The following is a 14,959-nucleotide window of genomic DNA, read 5'->3' as shown; positions in this document are numbered from 1 at the left end:
GTGATCCTCTGAAAGCCAGCTTATGAAGTTGGCATAGTGTCTGGGGATCTGGATTTTGGGAAGGTTCCCACCATTAACTGATAAGAGTGGTTCACTGTGCCTTAACTGTTCAAACATTGTAGCTTACACTGAATACCTGCTTTCCCTCTGGGAATCTGGAATTTTGGAATGTCCCAGGCAGACCTGCCTACATGACCAGTAAAAGCCCTAGGCATGGAGTCTCTAACAAGCTTCTCTGGTTGACAAAGCCTAGCAACCCTATTTCTAAAGATCTACCCAGAGATACACAGGCAAAAATACAAAATGACACATGCCCAAGGCTAGTCACTCCATGTTATTTTAATAGCTAAAGTTTGAAAATAACCCAAACGTCTATCAACAGGGGACTTACTGAATTAACTATGCTACATCCACACAATAGAATATTATGCAGCTGGGGGAAAAATGGAGATCTGTATACACAAACACCAGGATATACTATCAAGTGTGTGTGGGGGGGCAGCCAAGGCATATCAGAGTTTATAAGCTATACTACCTTTGTGTAAGAAACGGAGAGAAATACAAAAGTGTATGTATGTATGTGTGTGCATTTGCATATATGCACTCATATTTAGAAAGGGAAGCACTACAAGGATTAAGATCTAACAAAAGTGGCAAGGTGAGGGGACAGTGATGGGAATGAGACTTCTCCCCTGTCATAGCTCCTATTTTAGAATTTTGTAATATTTTTACATATTAAAAGGTACATAAAATTTGTGGCCAGGCACAGTGACTCATGGGAGCCACTTTGGGAGGCCAAGAAGGGAGGATCACTTGAGCCCAGGAATTTGAGACCAGCCTGGGCAACAAAGTGAGACCTCACCTCTACAAAAACTAAAATAATTAGCTGGGCATGGTGGCACATGCCTGTGATTCCAGCTACATGGGAGGCTGAGACAGGAGGATTGCTTGAGTCCACGAAGTCGAAGCTGCAGTCAGCCATGTTAAAGCCACTACACTCCAGCTTGGGTGACACAGTGAGACCCTGTCTTAAAAAAAAAAAAAGAAAAAAAAAATATACGTAATATATATCTCAAATATATATTTTTAAAATCCCCCAAATTGAAAACAAAGTAAAATGAATGAACCTAACTATCAAATTGGTGACATAATCACATAATTAGAACGATTTCAAGTGCCTTTAAAACACAACATTTTCAATGTTTCAGTGTCTCACTTTGTTGTCCAGGCTGGTCTCAAACTCCTAGGCTCAAGTAATCCTTCCACCTTGGCCTCCCAAAGTGCTGGGATTACAGGTGTGAGCCACCATGCCTGAGCAAAAATTTTATGTATTTTTTAATATGTAAAAATATTACAGGATTCCAAAATGGGAACTATGACAAGGGGGAAGTCTCACCTCCATCACTGGTAGAATATATTCTAAGGACAAAGAGAGTTGCAAAGAAATCTAAAATCTCATTCAGTCGTCTTATTGTTATTTAGTATTGCTCATTATTTTGGAACCATTTAAATAAAACATAGGATAAAGCAAATGAGGAACTACGCCAGTGTTTTAACAGCCAAGATTTTCAGCCTCAGATAAAAGAATCAAGTACAAAACCAAAAGTAAAATCCCGTAATGTTAAATTTGAATAAGAAATATTATATGAACTGATGATTTATTCTCTTTTAAAAAATACACACACATTTATATATACTTCTCAGCTATCTCTGAATATTGTTCCTCACTAAAAAAAATGGCTGATTCCAGGATTGGGACAGGAAAAGTACAAGATGAACTTGAGACATGCTGAGTCAGAAGGCAAGGAAGCTACCCAAGGCTAAGTGGGCTTATTTCAGACACGGTGGTAAGGGATGAACAGGTAGAGTACAGAGGCTATTTAGAGCAGTGAAACTATTCCATATGATGCTACAATTACCATTGTAATTGTGGCATGTCTTTATATATTTGTCCAAATCCATAGAACGTACAACACCAAGAGTGAACCCTAAACTATGGACTTCGGGTGATAATGACGTGCCAGTGTAGGTTCACTGATTGTAACAAGCGTACTACTCTAGTGGGGGACACTGGTAATGAGGAGGCCATGCATGTTGAGCTCATGAGGCACATAGGCAATCTCTATACTTTCTGCTCAATTTTGCTGTGAACCTAAAATTGCTCTAAAAAATAGTCTTTAAAAAATAAAAATTGGGCTGGGTGCAATGGCTCATGCCTGTAATCCCAGCACTTTGGGAGGCCAAGGTGGACAGATCATGAGGTCAGGAGTTCAAGATAAGCCTGGCCAACATAGTGAAACCCCGTCTCTCCTAAAAAAAAAAAAACTTAGCTGGGCGTGGTGGTCGGCGCCTGTAATTCCAGCCACTTGGGAGGCTGAGGCAGGAGAATCGCTTGAATCCAGGAGGCAGAGGTTGCAGTGAGCTGAGATCGTGCCATTGCACTCCAGCCTGGACGACAACAGTGAAACTCCATCTCAAAAAAAAAAAAATTTTAAAAAAGACATTGGAGCACATTTAATGGAGCTGTTACTGGCCAAAGATAGAATAATTTGAACATAAAATAAAAAGATGGCAGTTTATTGAAATATACTGAACATATTATTTAAAAACAACCAACCAATGTAAGATTTCGTAATAGTGCTCAAAAAGAAAAAAAAAAAAGATTCCTATTAAAGGTAACCAGGGCACCAAATTTGTACTCTGAAAATAAGGACTAAAAAGAAAGATATAAGAATTTATCTTGCTTTTCCTATAATAATTGTATTTCAGGGTAACCAAATAGCCCTAGTTAGTGAGGGGGGGGGAAGTTATGCTTTAGAAGTATTCCAACAAATACATGGGAAAAATACGATAGGATTAGAAAATCACCATTTTGCAACCTTAACGAAAAAGTGTTCAGGCAAAGCTCAGCAACAGATGAAACCATTAAAAGGCTGGTATGGAGGACGGCGCTACAGGGATCCGGCTGTCACCACCTGAACTGCCGATCAATCTCAGCATAACTGAAAGGGCGACAATTCAATGCCATGTGCCCTATGATGGGAAGCTCTATGAAGCACGCTTGGTGAGAACCAAATGCTCTCACTAAAAGGCTGAATCTGAATGAAATCAAGATTATAGGGCAGTTTTTCAGTTCACTGAAAATATGTGAGGAAGGTAGGTAAAGGAGCAAGTTAAATGACATCAATTTAGAATGTGGGACTGTGTGCAGGAGAGCTGATTCAGTACCTTCAACGAGGCAGCGGCATTAAAAAAAGTGAAGGGGGCACTGCTCTGGATGAAGAAAGATTTAGAAGATGTGACAACCACGTGCAATGTGTGGATCTTGTCTAGATCCAATTTCCAACAAACCTGCACAAAAGTCATTTTCAAAATAATCAGTGAAATCTGAAATTCAACAATATCAAGGAGATCAAAGATTGTTAATTTTTAGATGTAACAATAGCATTGTGATTACTGAAAAAGTAACCCATATATTTTCAATTAAGTATATAAGGATAAAATGATATAAGGTCTAGAATTTGCTTTAAAATACTCCAGCAAAAATTGAGAGAAAGCAAAAGGGATAGAAGAACCAACAGTGGATGTGAATGACTGGCATTAAGTATGATAGGAAGAAACTGACATAATCTTAACAGCTTTTCAGAACTCTTCACCTGAACAGAAATAAATCTAAGAGATTACATTAGGTGGGAAACATTCCACTACACATAGTGACATTTTGGAAATATCTCTGACATGAACAAAATCCTAAAATAGAGTATTTGAATTATTTTTGTGAAAACATGAAAAATATGATAAAAATATGGTCAAATAACAAGACACTGACAAATGACGCTGGATAAAGTACTCACAAATTTAAAGACTAACAAGTGAAGTGGGGAAGGAACACATTTCTATTTACTATCATCTACCTTCCATGGGGCGTTTGGGAAATAACCCCATTCTGCTGTACCCAGTTGTGCAGAGGGCTGGCTGAAAAATTATAATCCCCAAATTCTAATCCTGGTTCTGCTAGCCAACAGTCACGTGACCTTGAGCAAGTCACCTACTCCCTGAGCCTTGGTTTCCACACTGTGAAAACTGAGAATTAGGTGTTTTGTTTTTACTTCACATTATCGTTTTGACAGTGAACAAAGTAATATGTAAAAGTCTGAAAATCTAAGATATTTTCAGGGCCTGCAAATCTAAGATATTTTTTTCTTTATCCTTTTCCTTTTCTCTCCTTCTCTATTATTATTGTCATTCTTGTTGTTCCTATTGCAGGTAATTTATATTTGAAGTTTCAGATCTTCAGTCAAAACAATCAAAAAATTTGAGGTTACTCATAAATTGACAATTCAATTTATGAACCAGTCTCTTTGTCTTCCTTTATTTTTCTACTTGAATTTTGGTCATTTTCATTGCATATTTACTTCTCCACTAAGATGCCTGAAAGAAGAGGAATAAAGGCTGAATTCAATCTGATTCAGTCTGTCACTTGTTGCCTTGGCTGAATGACTGTTTGAGGTGGTGATAGAAAAGAATGAGTTCATCTGTGGAGGTCTCTTATCAACCATTAGCTGTCTCCTATGAAGATAAATAGGATTAATGATATTATTCATAATATTTTATGTTGATTCATCAGATCTTCCTCCTCCCTTCATCACTAAAACAAACAATGACGAAACCAAAACCCCTGAAAGTGTGGAGGGTGACAAAAAGAAGGAAGAGAGGGGTGGCGGTGGGAGGTTCTCAGAAGGAAATGTTTTTAAAAGCTAAATTTAAACGTGAACCCCTAATACTGTATGGCTTGCCTATTAATCTATCAGCCAGCTCCCAGAAAAAACTTCCAGCCTTAGAAAAGTCACGTGGTTCTTGGCTGAGACCCTCTGGCAAAAGCACAGAGCTGTCATGCCATCAGTGTTTAGCAATGGAAAAATACTCAAGAGCAAAGGTTGAAACCATGGCTCCAAAATCATAGTTGGCAAGGCAGAGCTGGCAGAGGTCAGGGAATCTTCTGGGAGGGCCTGTCTGTAGTACTGCACCTCTCCATCACCTGAACAGTGAGGCTGGCTGGATGGAACTGAAACCAGAGACTCACACACACAGGCTTCTCATACCCAATCACACGACTTTCTGCTTGGTAAACCACATGATGTGGCAAAAGGGAATAGTCACCAAATGAGGATGACTCCTGGAGATGCCTGAAGGGAGGAGCTGTGGTGGTTATAATCCTACATCAAAGACTACAACAGTCAGGGAAAGTTGGACACTATCCATTTGTTTTTTATTTTCAAATAGTTTACAAAGTTAGCTTCCTGAGGGCAAGATCTGTATTTTTTTCCATACTTGCTGGGCTTGGCTAAGTGATACAGAAACCAGAATAAGACCAAATTATATTGATGCCATTAGTTCCTTTTTGAAGGAGCAATGCAGTACAATGGGAAAAAAATAGGAGTCCAAGGCAGAAGGCCTGGGTTCTTGTGAAGATTTTCCTACTTACTAGCTGGGTGGCCTCAGATAAGACACAGGACTCTTTCTGGGCTTCAGCCAGCTCATCTGTAAAATGAAGGTAGTATAGACTGAATTCTAAAAAAGTATTTAATTGACAAAGATTGTATATATTCAAAATGTTGAATGTGATGATGTGATATACATATACACTGTGTAATAATCATGGTCAAATTGATTAACACATCCATCACCACCCAGTTACAGTGTGTGTGTGTGTGTGTGTGTGTGTGTGTGTGTGTGTGTGTGTGTGTGTGTGTGTTGTGTGAAACAGAGAGAAAGAGATAAGGAAGACAGAATGATTATGTCTCCCCAAAATTCATATGTTAAAACCTAATTCCCAATGTGATGGTGTTTGGAGATGAATCCTCCTGAATGGGATTAGTGCCCTTATAAAAAAAGGCCACAGAAAGGTCCTCTGCCCTTTCACCATGTGAGGACACAGCAAGATGTTGTCTATGAAGCAGGATGGGAGCGCCCTCACCAGACACTGAATCTGCTGGTGCCTTGATCTTAGAATTCCCAGCCTCCAGAATTGTGAGCAATAAATTTCTGGTGTTTAAAGGACACCCAGTTTACAGTAATTTATGATAGCAGCCCAAATGGACAAAGACAGAGGGTTGGACTAGGTGATCTCTAAGTGCCCTTCCAGCTCTAACACTAAGACGTCATTTATGTATTGGCAAGAGAGTTCATGTATTTCAACTTACGTATTATGCTCATCTGAACTGGCTTTTAGAAAGTAAAGTTTGGCGTTTCTTTTATTAACCGGTAGTACTACCCTCTCAAAGATGAGCTGATCCTGCCTGCCATTCCTTATCATCCTTGCCTTTGGTCTTCTCAGCAACTTGCTACTTTTACAACTTTCCACAATGGTCATTCTTGGTCTCTTCACCTTGCTCTTCTAGTGAGAAAAGTAAGAGTGATATTAGCCTATATATACACAAAAATATACCTTTGAATGCCACACAGTTTCACAGAAACAGCAATGTACTTTGTCAGATGTTGAGAATCACTGAATAGGCATTTTATAAATATGGAGATGAAATTAGAAAGCAGGACTTACTGTTTCTTCCTGCTTTCCCTGACTAGTGACCTGTTTCTACCTACTTCTTAATTTGTCAGAAGATAAAGAGACCATATGCTTTTAAAACTAAGAACCCAGGGTCCTTTACTCCCTACAGTGGCAGCCGCATCCACACATGCTACACACTAGTCATTACTGTGCTTGCTGGAGCCTAGTTGGGCAGATGTGAGCATTACCCAGCATCAGCAAGGATTCACCATGAGCATGAGGACCCTGGCAATTTGAGAAACAAAAATATCACTCTACATATCCTGAAAATGTCCATTCCTGGAACAAAGCTTTTAACATTACCATGTAGATACCAGCTCACTCACCCTGGTCCTAGCTTGGTAACCTGGCAATAACTATTTAAAACTGAACAGGAATCCTGTGGTTCTTTTCCCAGGCACCAATAGGAATGTTCACAACCTTGGTATCTATGTGTAAATTACTTCTGTACAAAGAGCAAAGATTACATTTTGGTGATGATTTCATCTTCATGTACCATAATTATTTCTGACAGCTGAGGTTCATGAATCTGCACTGTGTTCTGTCTAGATGTCAGATCTTGTGTTACAGTAGACTCACAAATGGCTCAGCAGTCTATTATTTCAGGTCAAGTATTCGCACTTCACTCTACTTACATGGGAACTCTTGATGATTTGTGCCTTAGGAAATTCTATGAGCATTGTAATCTACACTGGGCAACTCAGTCATTAACAAAACTTTCAAGTTGCACACATCCCAAAATTTCATGAATCAGAGTTAAGTTCCCACTAAGAGATTTTTGTCCAGCAAAGGATACTGCAGGCCTGAGGCCACGGCACTGGTACGATAACCTCCCAGGCGCTGCCCACTCTCAGAGCAGTGCCAGGCAAATTGCTTGTCCTGTCCTGTGCTCAGCACCCACTCCAGCTCCAGGACAAACAGGATCATCGTCACTCTGCTCTGATGCGCTGAAAACCAAGAGAAAAGAAAACAACCTATAAAGCATCCTAAGGAGGTTGGAAGAACATGGCCCACAGAGATTCACCATTCTCTTCTTCTCCCCACCCCAGAAGAAGCTGAACGGCAGAACCATTTTAAGGACAAGGTAGAACAGTGGTTCTCGTCGCGGTGGGGGTATTCCCCTGCAGACAGGTGTGTCTGAGTGTTTTTGGTGATTAAAATAAAACTATCCATCTCTTCCCAATGTTCCCCCTCTGCCCCATTTGTGCCAACACAAGGATTATTGCCACACATAGCTCCTGTTACCAAAGGGCCTGGGCCACTTCCTCAGACAAGCTAGGGCGGCCGGACTGGAGAGAGCCACATCCAGCGTGACCACAAAACACATTAGGAGCGATGTTCATATATATCACTACCGTCAGTTTATGTGCACTTATAAAAAAACTGGAGCATACCGTTATTCTTTTAATGAAGTCTGTCTTATAAAGTCATACAAAAGTTCTAGATGAACACTTTCTTTCAGAAATTAAATGCATGGAAAGGAGGACAGAATTATTCCTAAGAACCATACAGAAGAAAGTGAAGTATCCCTTATGCCAAAGTGTGTGTGTGTCTGTACGAATGATAATAAGAGCAAATTTTCTAGAGTTGTTAATAAACAAGAGCAATATGATCACAGTTATCACATCACACAATTCCGGAATTAGAAGAGGCTATTCATATCAGTTAACCCATCTCCCTATTTTACACATGGAAAAGTGAGGCACAATGAGGTGGAGGAGCTTGACTGAGGTCTTACAGCTTCTCAGTTACCAAATGAAAACAGGTGGAAGGATTTTTGCCTTATTATATATTCCAGGCAGTAAGGTGGAGGGCATCTGCAGTCACTGAACAGAGCTGACTGGAATGAACAAAGACTGACATCCAGCAACCTGGACCTCACCGGGCCCTGCTCCCAAGAGCTGGCAGTCTGATGGGGCATGAACACACTCATCATGACTGTGGTGAGGTCACAGAGAAGACACTGGTTTCACATTTTGATCATGAACACAGAGTTAGACAGTATGGACGGACAAATGTGGCTCTACTGACAATAATATCATCTGCCAATTTTTGAATGTCTAACAAGTGCCAGGCACTTAAATACATTCTCTAGCTTAATCATTGTAATGACCCTGCAAAGTGGATGATTTCATCATTTTACAACAAATACAACCTTAGCAAGATGGCCCTTTGGGATTGCTACCATACAATACAGTCAGAACCAGAGTGAACAGCCACAGCGCAGTCAGTCATTCAACAAATGCCTGATGTTTTAAGAGCTGGTATTTGAAGCTTGGAGAATCTAAGGGAGTAGGGAAGCAGTGACACTGTGATGTCTCTACAACACACATCTGCTTTCAGAGTACCAGCCACCATCAAGATCAAAACACAGGCTTTAACTAAAAGATGTGTCTTCTTGGAGAAACTCGTGAAGATCTTTTAATGTCTCTATCATCAAATGTTCAATTCAAGTTCTATCAGTGAGGGAATAAAAAGTGAACTATCTAATGAGTTCAAGTATACTCAAGTCTATTTCAAGCAGAAAGTGGCCCCTAACACCTCACCCCTCTTTTCACTGAGGGGGCCTTTAGCCTTCTATCTATCATATTCGAGTCCAAGGGGATGACAGCAGCCCTAGATGATAACGGGCTTTAGCCCTCTGAGCGGCCTTCCTGTGCCAGAGAAGGCAGAGGCTAGAAATGTTAAGTGGCTTGCTCAAAGCTACAAAACCAACGAATGACAAAGATAGAATAAAAATCCTATTCTCCCTGATGTCAAAGTTGGTTCTCTCTCTCAGGGTCAGGCTACCTATGACTACCAGAAAACAAAAACAAACAAAAAAATCCCAAAACTCAGATCACATACTTTTGTTTAAGGTGAAAAAGATTCTTTTATTGAAAAAAAATTCAAAGATAGGTAACTTATCACTAAGCTTCAGAAACTCATAAGAAAAAATGTGGGTTTGAATAGGAGTGGTGAGAGGGACATCTTCCTTGCCTTGATCCTGATCTTAGAGGGAAAGCATCTCTTTTATCACCATTAAGGACAATGTTAGCTGCAGGATTTCTGTAGATATTTCTTTATTGAAGAAGCTCCCCTCTAGTCCTAGTTTGCTGAGAATATTTTATAATGAACTGGATTTTACCAAATGCTTTCCCACATTAAATTAATAATATGATTTTTCTTCTTCAACCTGTTGGATTACATTGATTTCTGAATGCTGAACCTGCTTTGCCTATCTGGAATAAATCCCACTAGGTCACGCTGTGTAATTCTTTCTATATATGGTTGGGGTCAATTTGCTAGTTTTTGTTTTTTGTTTTTTTTTATGAGACATATTGGTCTGCAGTTTTCTTTCTTGTAATGTCTTTGGTTTTGGGATCATTTATTGATTTTTAAAATTTTGTATTGAGGTAAAATTCACATAACACAAAATTCACCACTTTAAACATTTTAGAGTATATAACTCACTGGTTATTAGTTACTCACAATGTCGTGCATCATCATTATTATCTATTTTCAGAACATTTCCATCATCCAAAAATGAAACTCTATATCCCCAACTCCCACTTCCCTCATCCTTGGAAAACACTCATCTATTATCTTTCTCTATGAATTATCTCCTATTCCTGACACTTCATATAAGTGTAATTATACAATACGTGGCCTTTTGTGTGTGGTTTTTTTCTCTTAGCATAAGCTTCCAAGGTTCAACCATTTTGTAGCACATACTTCATTCCTAAATGGCTAAATAAGTCAATGCATATATATACCACATTTTGTTTATCCATTCATCACTGATGGACATTGAGGTTATTTCCATTTTTTTGGCCATTATGAATAACGTTGTTATGAAGAGATATGTATGAGTTTTTGTGTGAATACTGTCATGCTCCACATAACGATGCTTCAGTCAACTGTGGCACCATAAGAGTATAATGCAGCTGAAAGGGCATGGCTGTTCTAGCACAATGCATTACTCACCTATCTGTGGTGATCCTGGTGAAAACAAACCTATTGTGCTGCCAGTCACATAAAAGTACAGCACCTGCAATAATGTTACTTGATAATGATATTCAATGACCTGGTTTATGTATTTACTATATTATACTTTTAAAATCAGTATTTTAGAGTGTACTCCTTCTTTTTATATATATTTTTAAAATGTTAACTGTAAAACAGCCTCATGCAGGTCCCGCAGGAGGTATCCAGAAGAAGGTATTGTTGTGATAGGAGGTGACAGCTCGATGGGTGTTATGCCCCGTGAAGACCTTCAGTGGGATGAGCTGTGGAGGTGGAAGACAGTGATACTGATGATCCTGACCCTAAGTAGGCCTAGGCTAATGCGTGTGTTTGTGTCTTAGCTTTTAACAACAACAAAAAATGTTTAAAAAATAAAATAAAATATTAAAAATTTAAAAAAACAAAAAACCTAGAGAATAAAGGTATGAAGAAACAATATTTTGTAGAGTTGTGTTTGTGTTTTAAGCTCTGTTATTACAAAAAAGCTGAAAAGTTGAAAAGATTAAAAGTTTATAAAGTAAAATAGAGTTCACTAGGTTTATTATTGAAATAATATTTTTAAGCAAATGTAGTGTAGCCTAAGTGTTCAATGTTTATGAAGTCTACAGCAGTGTAATGTCCAAGGCCTTCACATTCACTCACTACTCACTCACTGACTCACCGAGAGCAATTTCCAGTCCTCCAAGCTCCATTCATGGTAAGTGCCCTATCCAGGCAAACCATACCATTTTTTAAATCTTTTGCATCAAATTTTTACTGTACCTTTTCTATTTTTAGACATGTTTATTGTAACAAATATCATCGTGCTACAACTGCCTAAAGTATTCATAACAGTAACATGCTGTACAGGTGTGCAAGCCTAGGGAGCAACAGGTTATACCCTCTAGCCCAGGTATGTAGTAGGCAATCCCATCTAGGGGTGTAAGTACACTCTCTCATGTTCACACAGCATTGAAATCGCCTAGCAACGCATTTCTCAGAATGTTGTCACCATCATTAAGCAACACATGACTATGCTTTCAGTTCTCTTGGGTACCTAACTAGGAGTAAAAATGTTGTGTCACAAGGTAATTTTGTATTTAACTCTTTGAGGAACTGCCAAACTGTTTTTCAAAGTGGCTACACCATTTTACATTCCCACCAACAGTGTTAAGAGGGTTCCAGGCCTGGGTGCAGTGGCTCACACCTATAATCCCAGCACTTTGGGAGGCTGAGGCAGGTGGATCACCTGAGGTCAGGAGTTCAAGACTAGCCTGGCCAACATGGTGAAACCCTGTCTCTACTAAAAAATACAAAAATTAGCCAGGCATTGGTGGCGAGCACCTGTAATTCCAGCTACTTGGGAGGCTGAGGCAGGAGAATCACTTGAACCCGGGAGGCACAGGTTGCGGCGAGCCGAGATCACGCCACTGCACTCCAGCCTGGGCAACAAGAATGAAACTCTGTATCAAAAAACAAAACAAAACAAAAACAGAAAGAGGGTTCCAATTTCTCCACATTCTTGTCAACACTGCTTTCCTTTTTTTTTTTTTTTTTGGAAAGGAATTAATATTTATTGGACCATTAAACTATGTTTCAGATACTTCACTAAGTAATCCACATATGTAATCTTTTAATATTTTTATTGTATTAAAATATACACAACAAAAAATTCATTTTAAGCATACCATTCTGTGGCATTAAGTACATTCACACTGTTGTGTAACCATCACCACCTTTCACTCTCTAGAACCTTCTCATCTTCCCAAACTGAAACTCTTGTACCCACTAACTCGCCATTTCTCCCTCTCCTGGCCCTTGGCAATCACCATTCTCCTTTCTGTCTCTATGAATTTGATTACAATAAGTACCTCATCTATAAGGGAAATCCTTCAGTATTTCTCCTTTTCTTTTTTGACACGGAATCTTGCTCTGTCGCCCAGGTTGGAGTGCAGTGGCACAATCTCAGCTCACTGCAACCTCCACTTCCCAGGTTCAAGGGATTCTCTTGCCTCAGCCTCCCAAGTAGCTGGGATGACAGGTGCACACCACCACACCCAGCTAATTTTTGTATTTTTAGTAGAGAGGAGGCTTCACCATGTTGGCCAGGCTGGTCTCGAACTCCTGGCCTCAGGTGATCCATCAGCCTTGGCCTCCTAAAGTGCCGGATTATAGGTGTGAGCCACTACACCTGGCCTTGTCCTTTTTTTGATTGGCTTATTTCACTATGTCTTCAAGGTTAATTTGCATGTGTCAGAACTTCCTTCCTTTTTAAGGCTGAATAATATTCCACTGTATGTATACACCAAACTTGTTTATATATGCATCTGTTGATGGGCATTTAGGTTGCCTCCACCTTTGGGCTATTGTAAATGCTGCTGCTATGAACATGGGTGTACATATATCTGCTTGAGCCTCTGCTTTCATTTCTTCTGGGCATATACCACTAATTAAATTTAAATGTTAATTCAACACTGTATTACTGAGAAAAACTTCACTTGATCATAATGTATTATCTTTTTTATATATTATTGAATTTCATCCACTGAAATTTTGTCTAGATTTTTTGTACCCATTATCATAAAGAATGATGGCCTATAGTTTTCTTTACTTGTTTCATTTTGGTCTAGTTTTAACAAGAAGTAATGTTGATCTCAGAATGGGTTGGAAAGTCTTTCACTTGTGCAACTTCTGAAAGTGTCTGTGTAAAGCTTGCAATGCCTCTTCTTTTGATGTTTCATAAAATTCATCAGTAAAGGCATGTGGGCCTAGAGCTTTCTTTGTGGGAAGGTTTTACCTATACATTAAATTCAATTTCATTAGTAGATATAGAACTATTAGGATTATCCATGTCTTTTTTAGTAATCTTTCACAATTTGTATCTTTCAAAGATTTTTAAAATTTGTTTTCAAATTTACTAGCATAAAGTTGTTCATAATATTACTTATTATCCTTTAAATATACCTAAACTCTGTAGTAATGTCACTTTACTCATTCCTGATATTGATAACTTGCATTTTCTCTTTTTTTTTCCCTGTTAACTCTGGCTAAAGATTTATAAATCTTACTGAGCTTATCAAAAAACTAGCTTTTGGATTTCATTGACTTTTCTCTGTTTTCTGTTTTCTATTTTATGAACTTCTACTGATCTCTCCTTCCTTCTGCTTAGCTTAGGTCTCCTTTGTTCTTCTTTCTCTGGTATTCTAAGGTCAAAGTCAAAGTCACTGATTTGAGATCTTTCTTGTTTTCTAATATAGATGTTTAGTTCTGTAAATTTTTCCTTAAATACCACTATGGCATCATACCATAAATTCTGGTATATTGTGTTTTCATTTTTTTTATTACTACATTTTAAGTTCTAGGGTACATGTGCACAATGTGCAGGATTTTTACATATGTATACTTGTGCCAGGTTGGTGTGCTGCACCCATTAACTCATCATTTATATTAGGTATTTCTCCTAATGTTATCACTCCCCACTCCCTGCAACCCATGACAGGTCCTGGTGTGTGATGTTCCCCAACCTGTGTCCAAGTGTTCTCATTGTTCAGTTCCCACCTATGAGTGAGAACATGTGGTGCTTGGTTTTCTGTCTTGTGATAGTTTGCTCAGAATGATGGTTTCCAGCTTCATCCGTGTCCCTACAAAGGACATGAACTCATCCTTTTTATGGTTGCATAGTATTTCACAGTGTACATGTGCCACATTTTCTTAATTCAGTCTATCATTGATGGACATTTGGGTTGGTTCCAAGTCTTTGCTATTGTGAAGAGTGCTACAATAAACATACACGTGCATGTGTCTTTATAGCAGCATGATTTGTAATCCTTTTGGTATATAGCCAGTAATGGGATGGCTGGGTCAAATGGTATTTCTAGTTCTAGATCCTTGAGGAATTGCCACACTGTCTTCCACAATGGTTGAACTAGTTTACAGTCCCACCAACAGTGTAAAAGTGTTCCTATTTCTCCACATCCTATCCAGCATCTGTAGTTTCCTGACTTTTTAATGATCACCATTCTAACTGGTGTGAGGTATTATCTCATTGTGGTTTTGATTTGCATTTCTCTGATGGCCAGTGATGATGAGCATTTTTTCATGTGTCTGTTGGCTGCATAAATGTCTTCTTTTGAGAAGTGTCTGTTCATATCCTCTGCCCACTTTTTGATGGGGTTGTTTGATTTTTTCTTGTAAATTTGTTTAAGGTCTTTGTAGGTTCTGGGTATTAGCCCTTTGTCATATGGGTAGATTCTAAAAGTTTTCTCCCATTCTGTAGGTTGCCTGTTCACTCTGATGATAGTTTCTTTTGCTGTGCAGAAGCTCTTTAGTTTAATTAGATCCCATTTGTCAATTTTGGCTTTTGTTGCCATTGCTTTTGGTGTTTTAGTCATGAAGTCCTTGCCCATG

The 14,959-nt window shown here is 38.9% G+C and overlaps 1 protein-coding gene across 1 annotated transcript in view; it reads right to left on the bottom strand.

Moving 5' to 3' along the window:
• WDFY2 (WD repeat and FYVE domain containing 2) overlaps positions 1-7,342 on the bottom strand; it is a 47,694-nt gene extending 40,352 nt beyond the window's left edge. The window contains exons 1-2 of the mRNA XM_017891461.1: positions 6,204-7,342; positions 5,486-5,541 (exon numbers count right to left, since the gene is read on the bottom strand). The gene's annotated coding sequence lies outside the window, so the exon portion shown is untranslated. The remainder of the gene's footprint in view (positions 1-5,485; positions 5,542-6,203) is intronic.
• Positions 7,343-14,959: the final 7,617 nt, after the last annotated feature.

The sequence above is a fragment of the Rhinopithecus bieti genome, unplaced genomic scaffold (assembly GCF_001698545.2).
Source record: "Rhinopithecus bieti isolate Rb0 unplaced genomic scaffold, ASM169854v2 scaffold_21635, whole genome shotgun sequence".
Classification (NCBI taxonomy): domain Eukaryota; kingdom Metazoa; phylum Chordata; class Mammalia; order Primates; family Cercopithecidae; genus Rhinopithecus; species Rhinopithecus bieti.
Note: the sequence above shows the minus strand (reverse complement) of the source record. Positions and strands in the feature narration are given on the sequence as shown.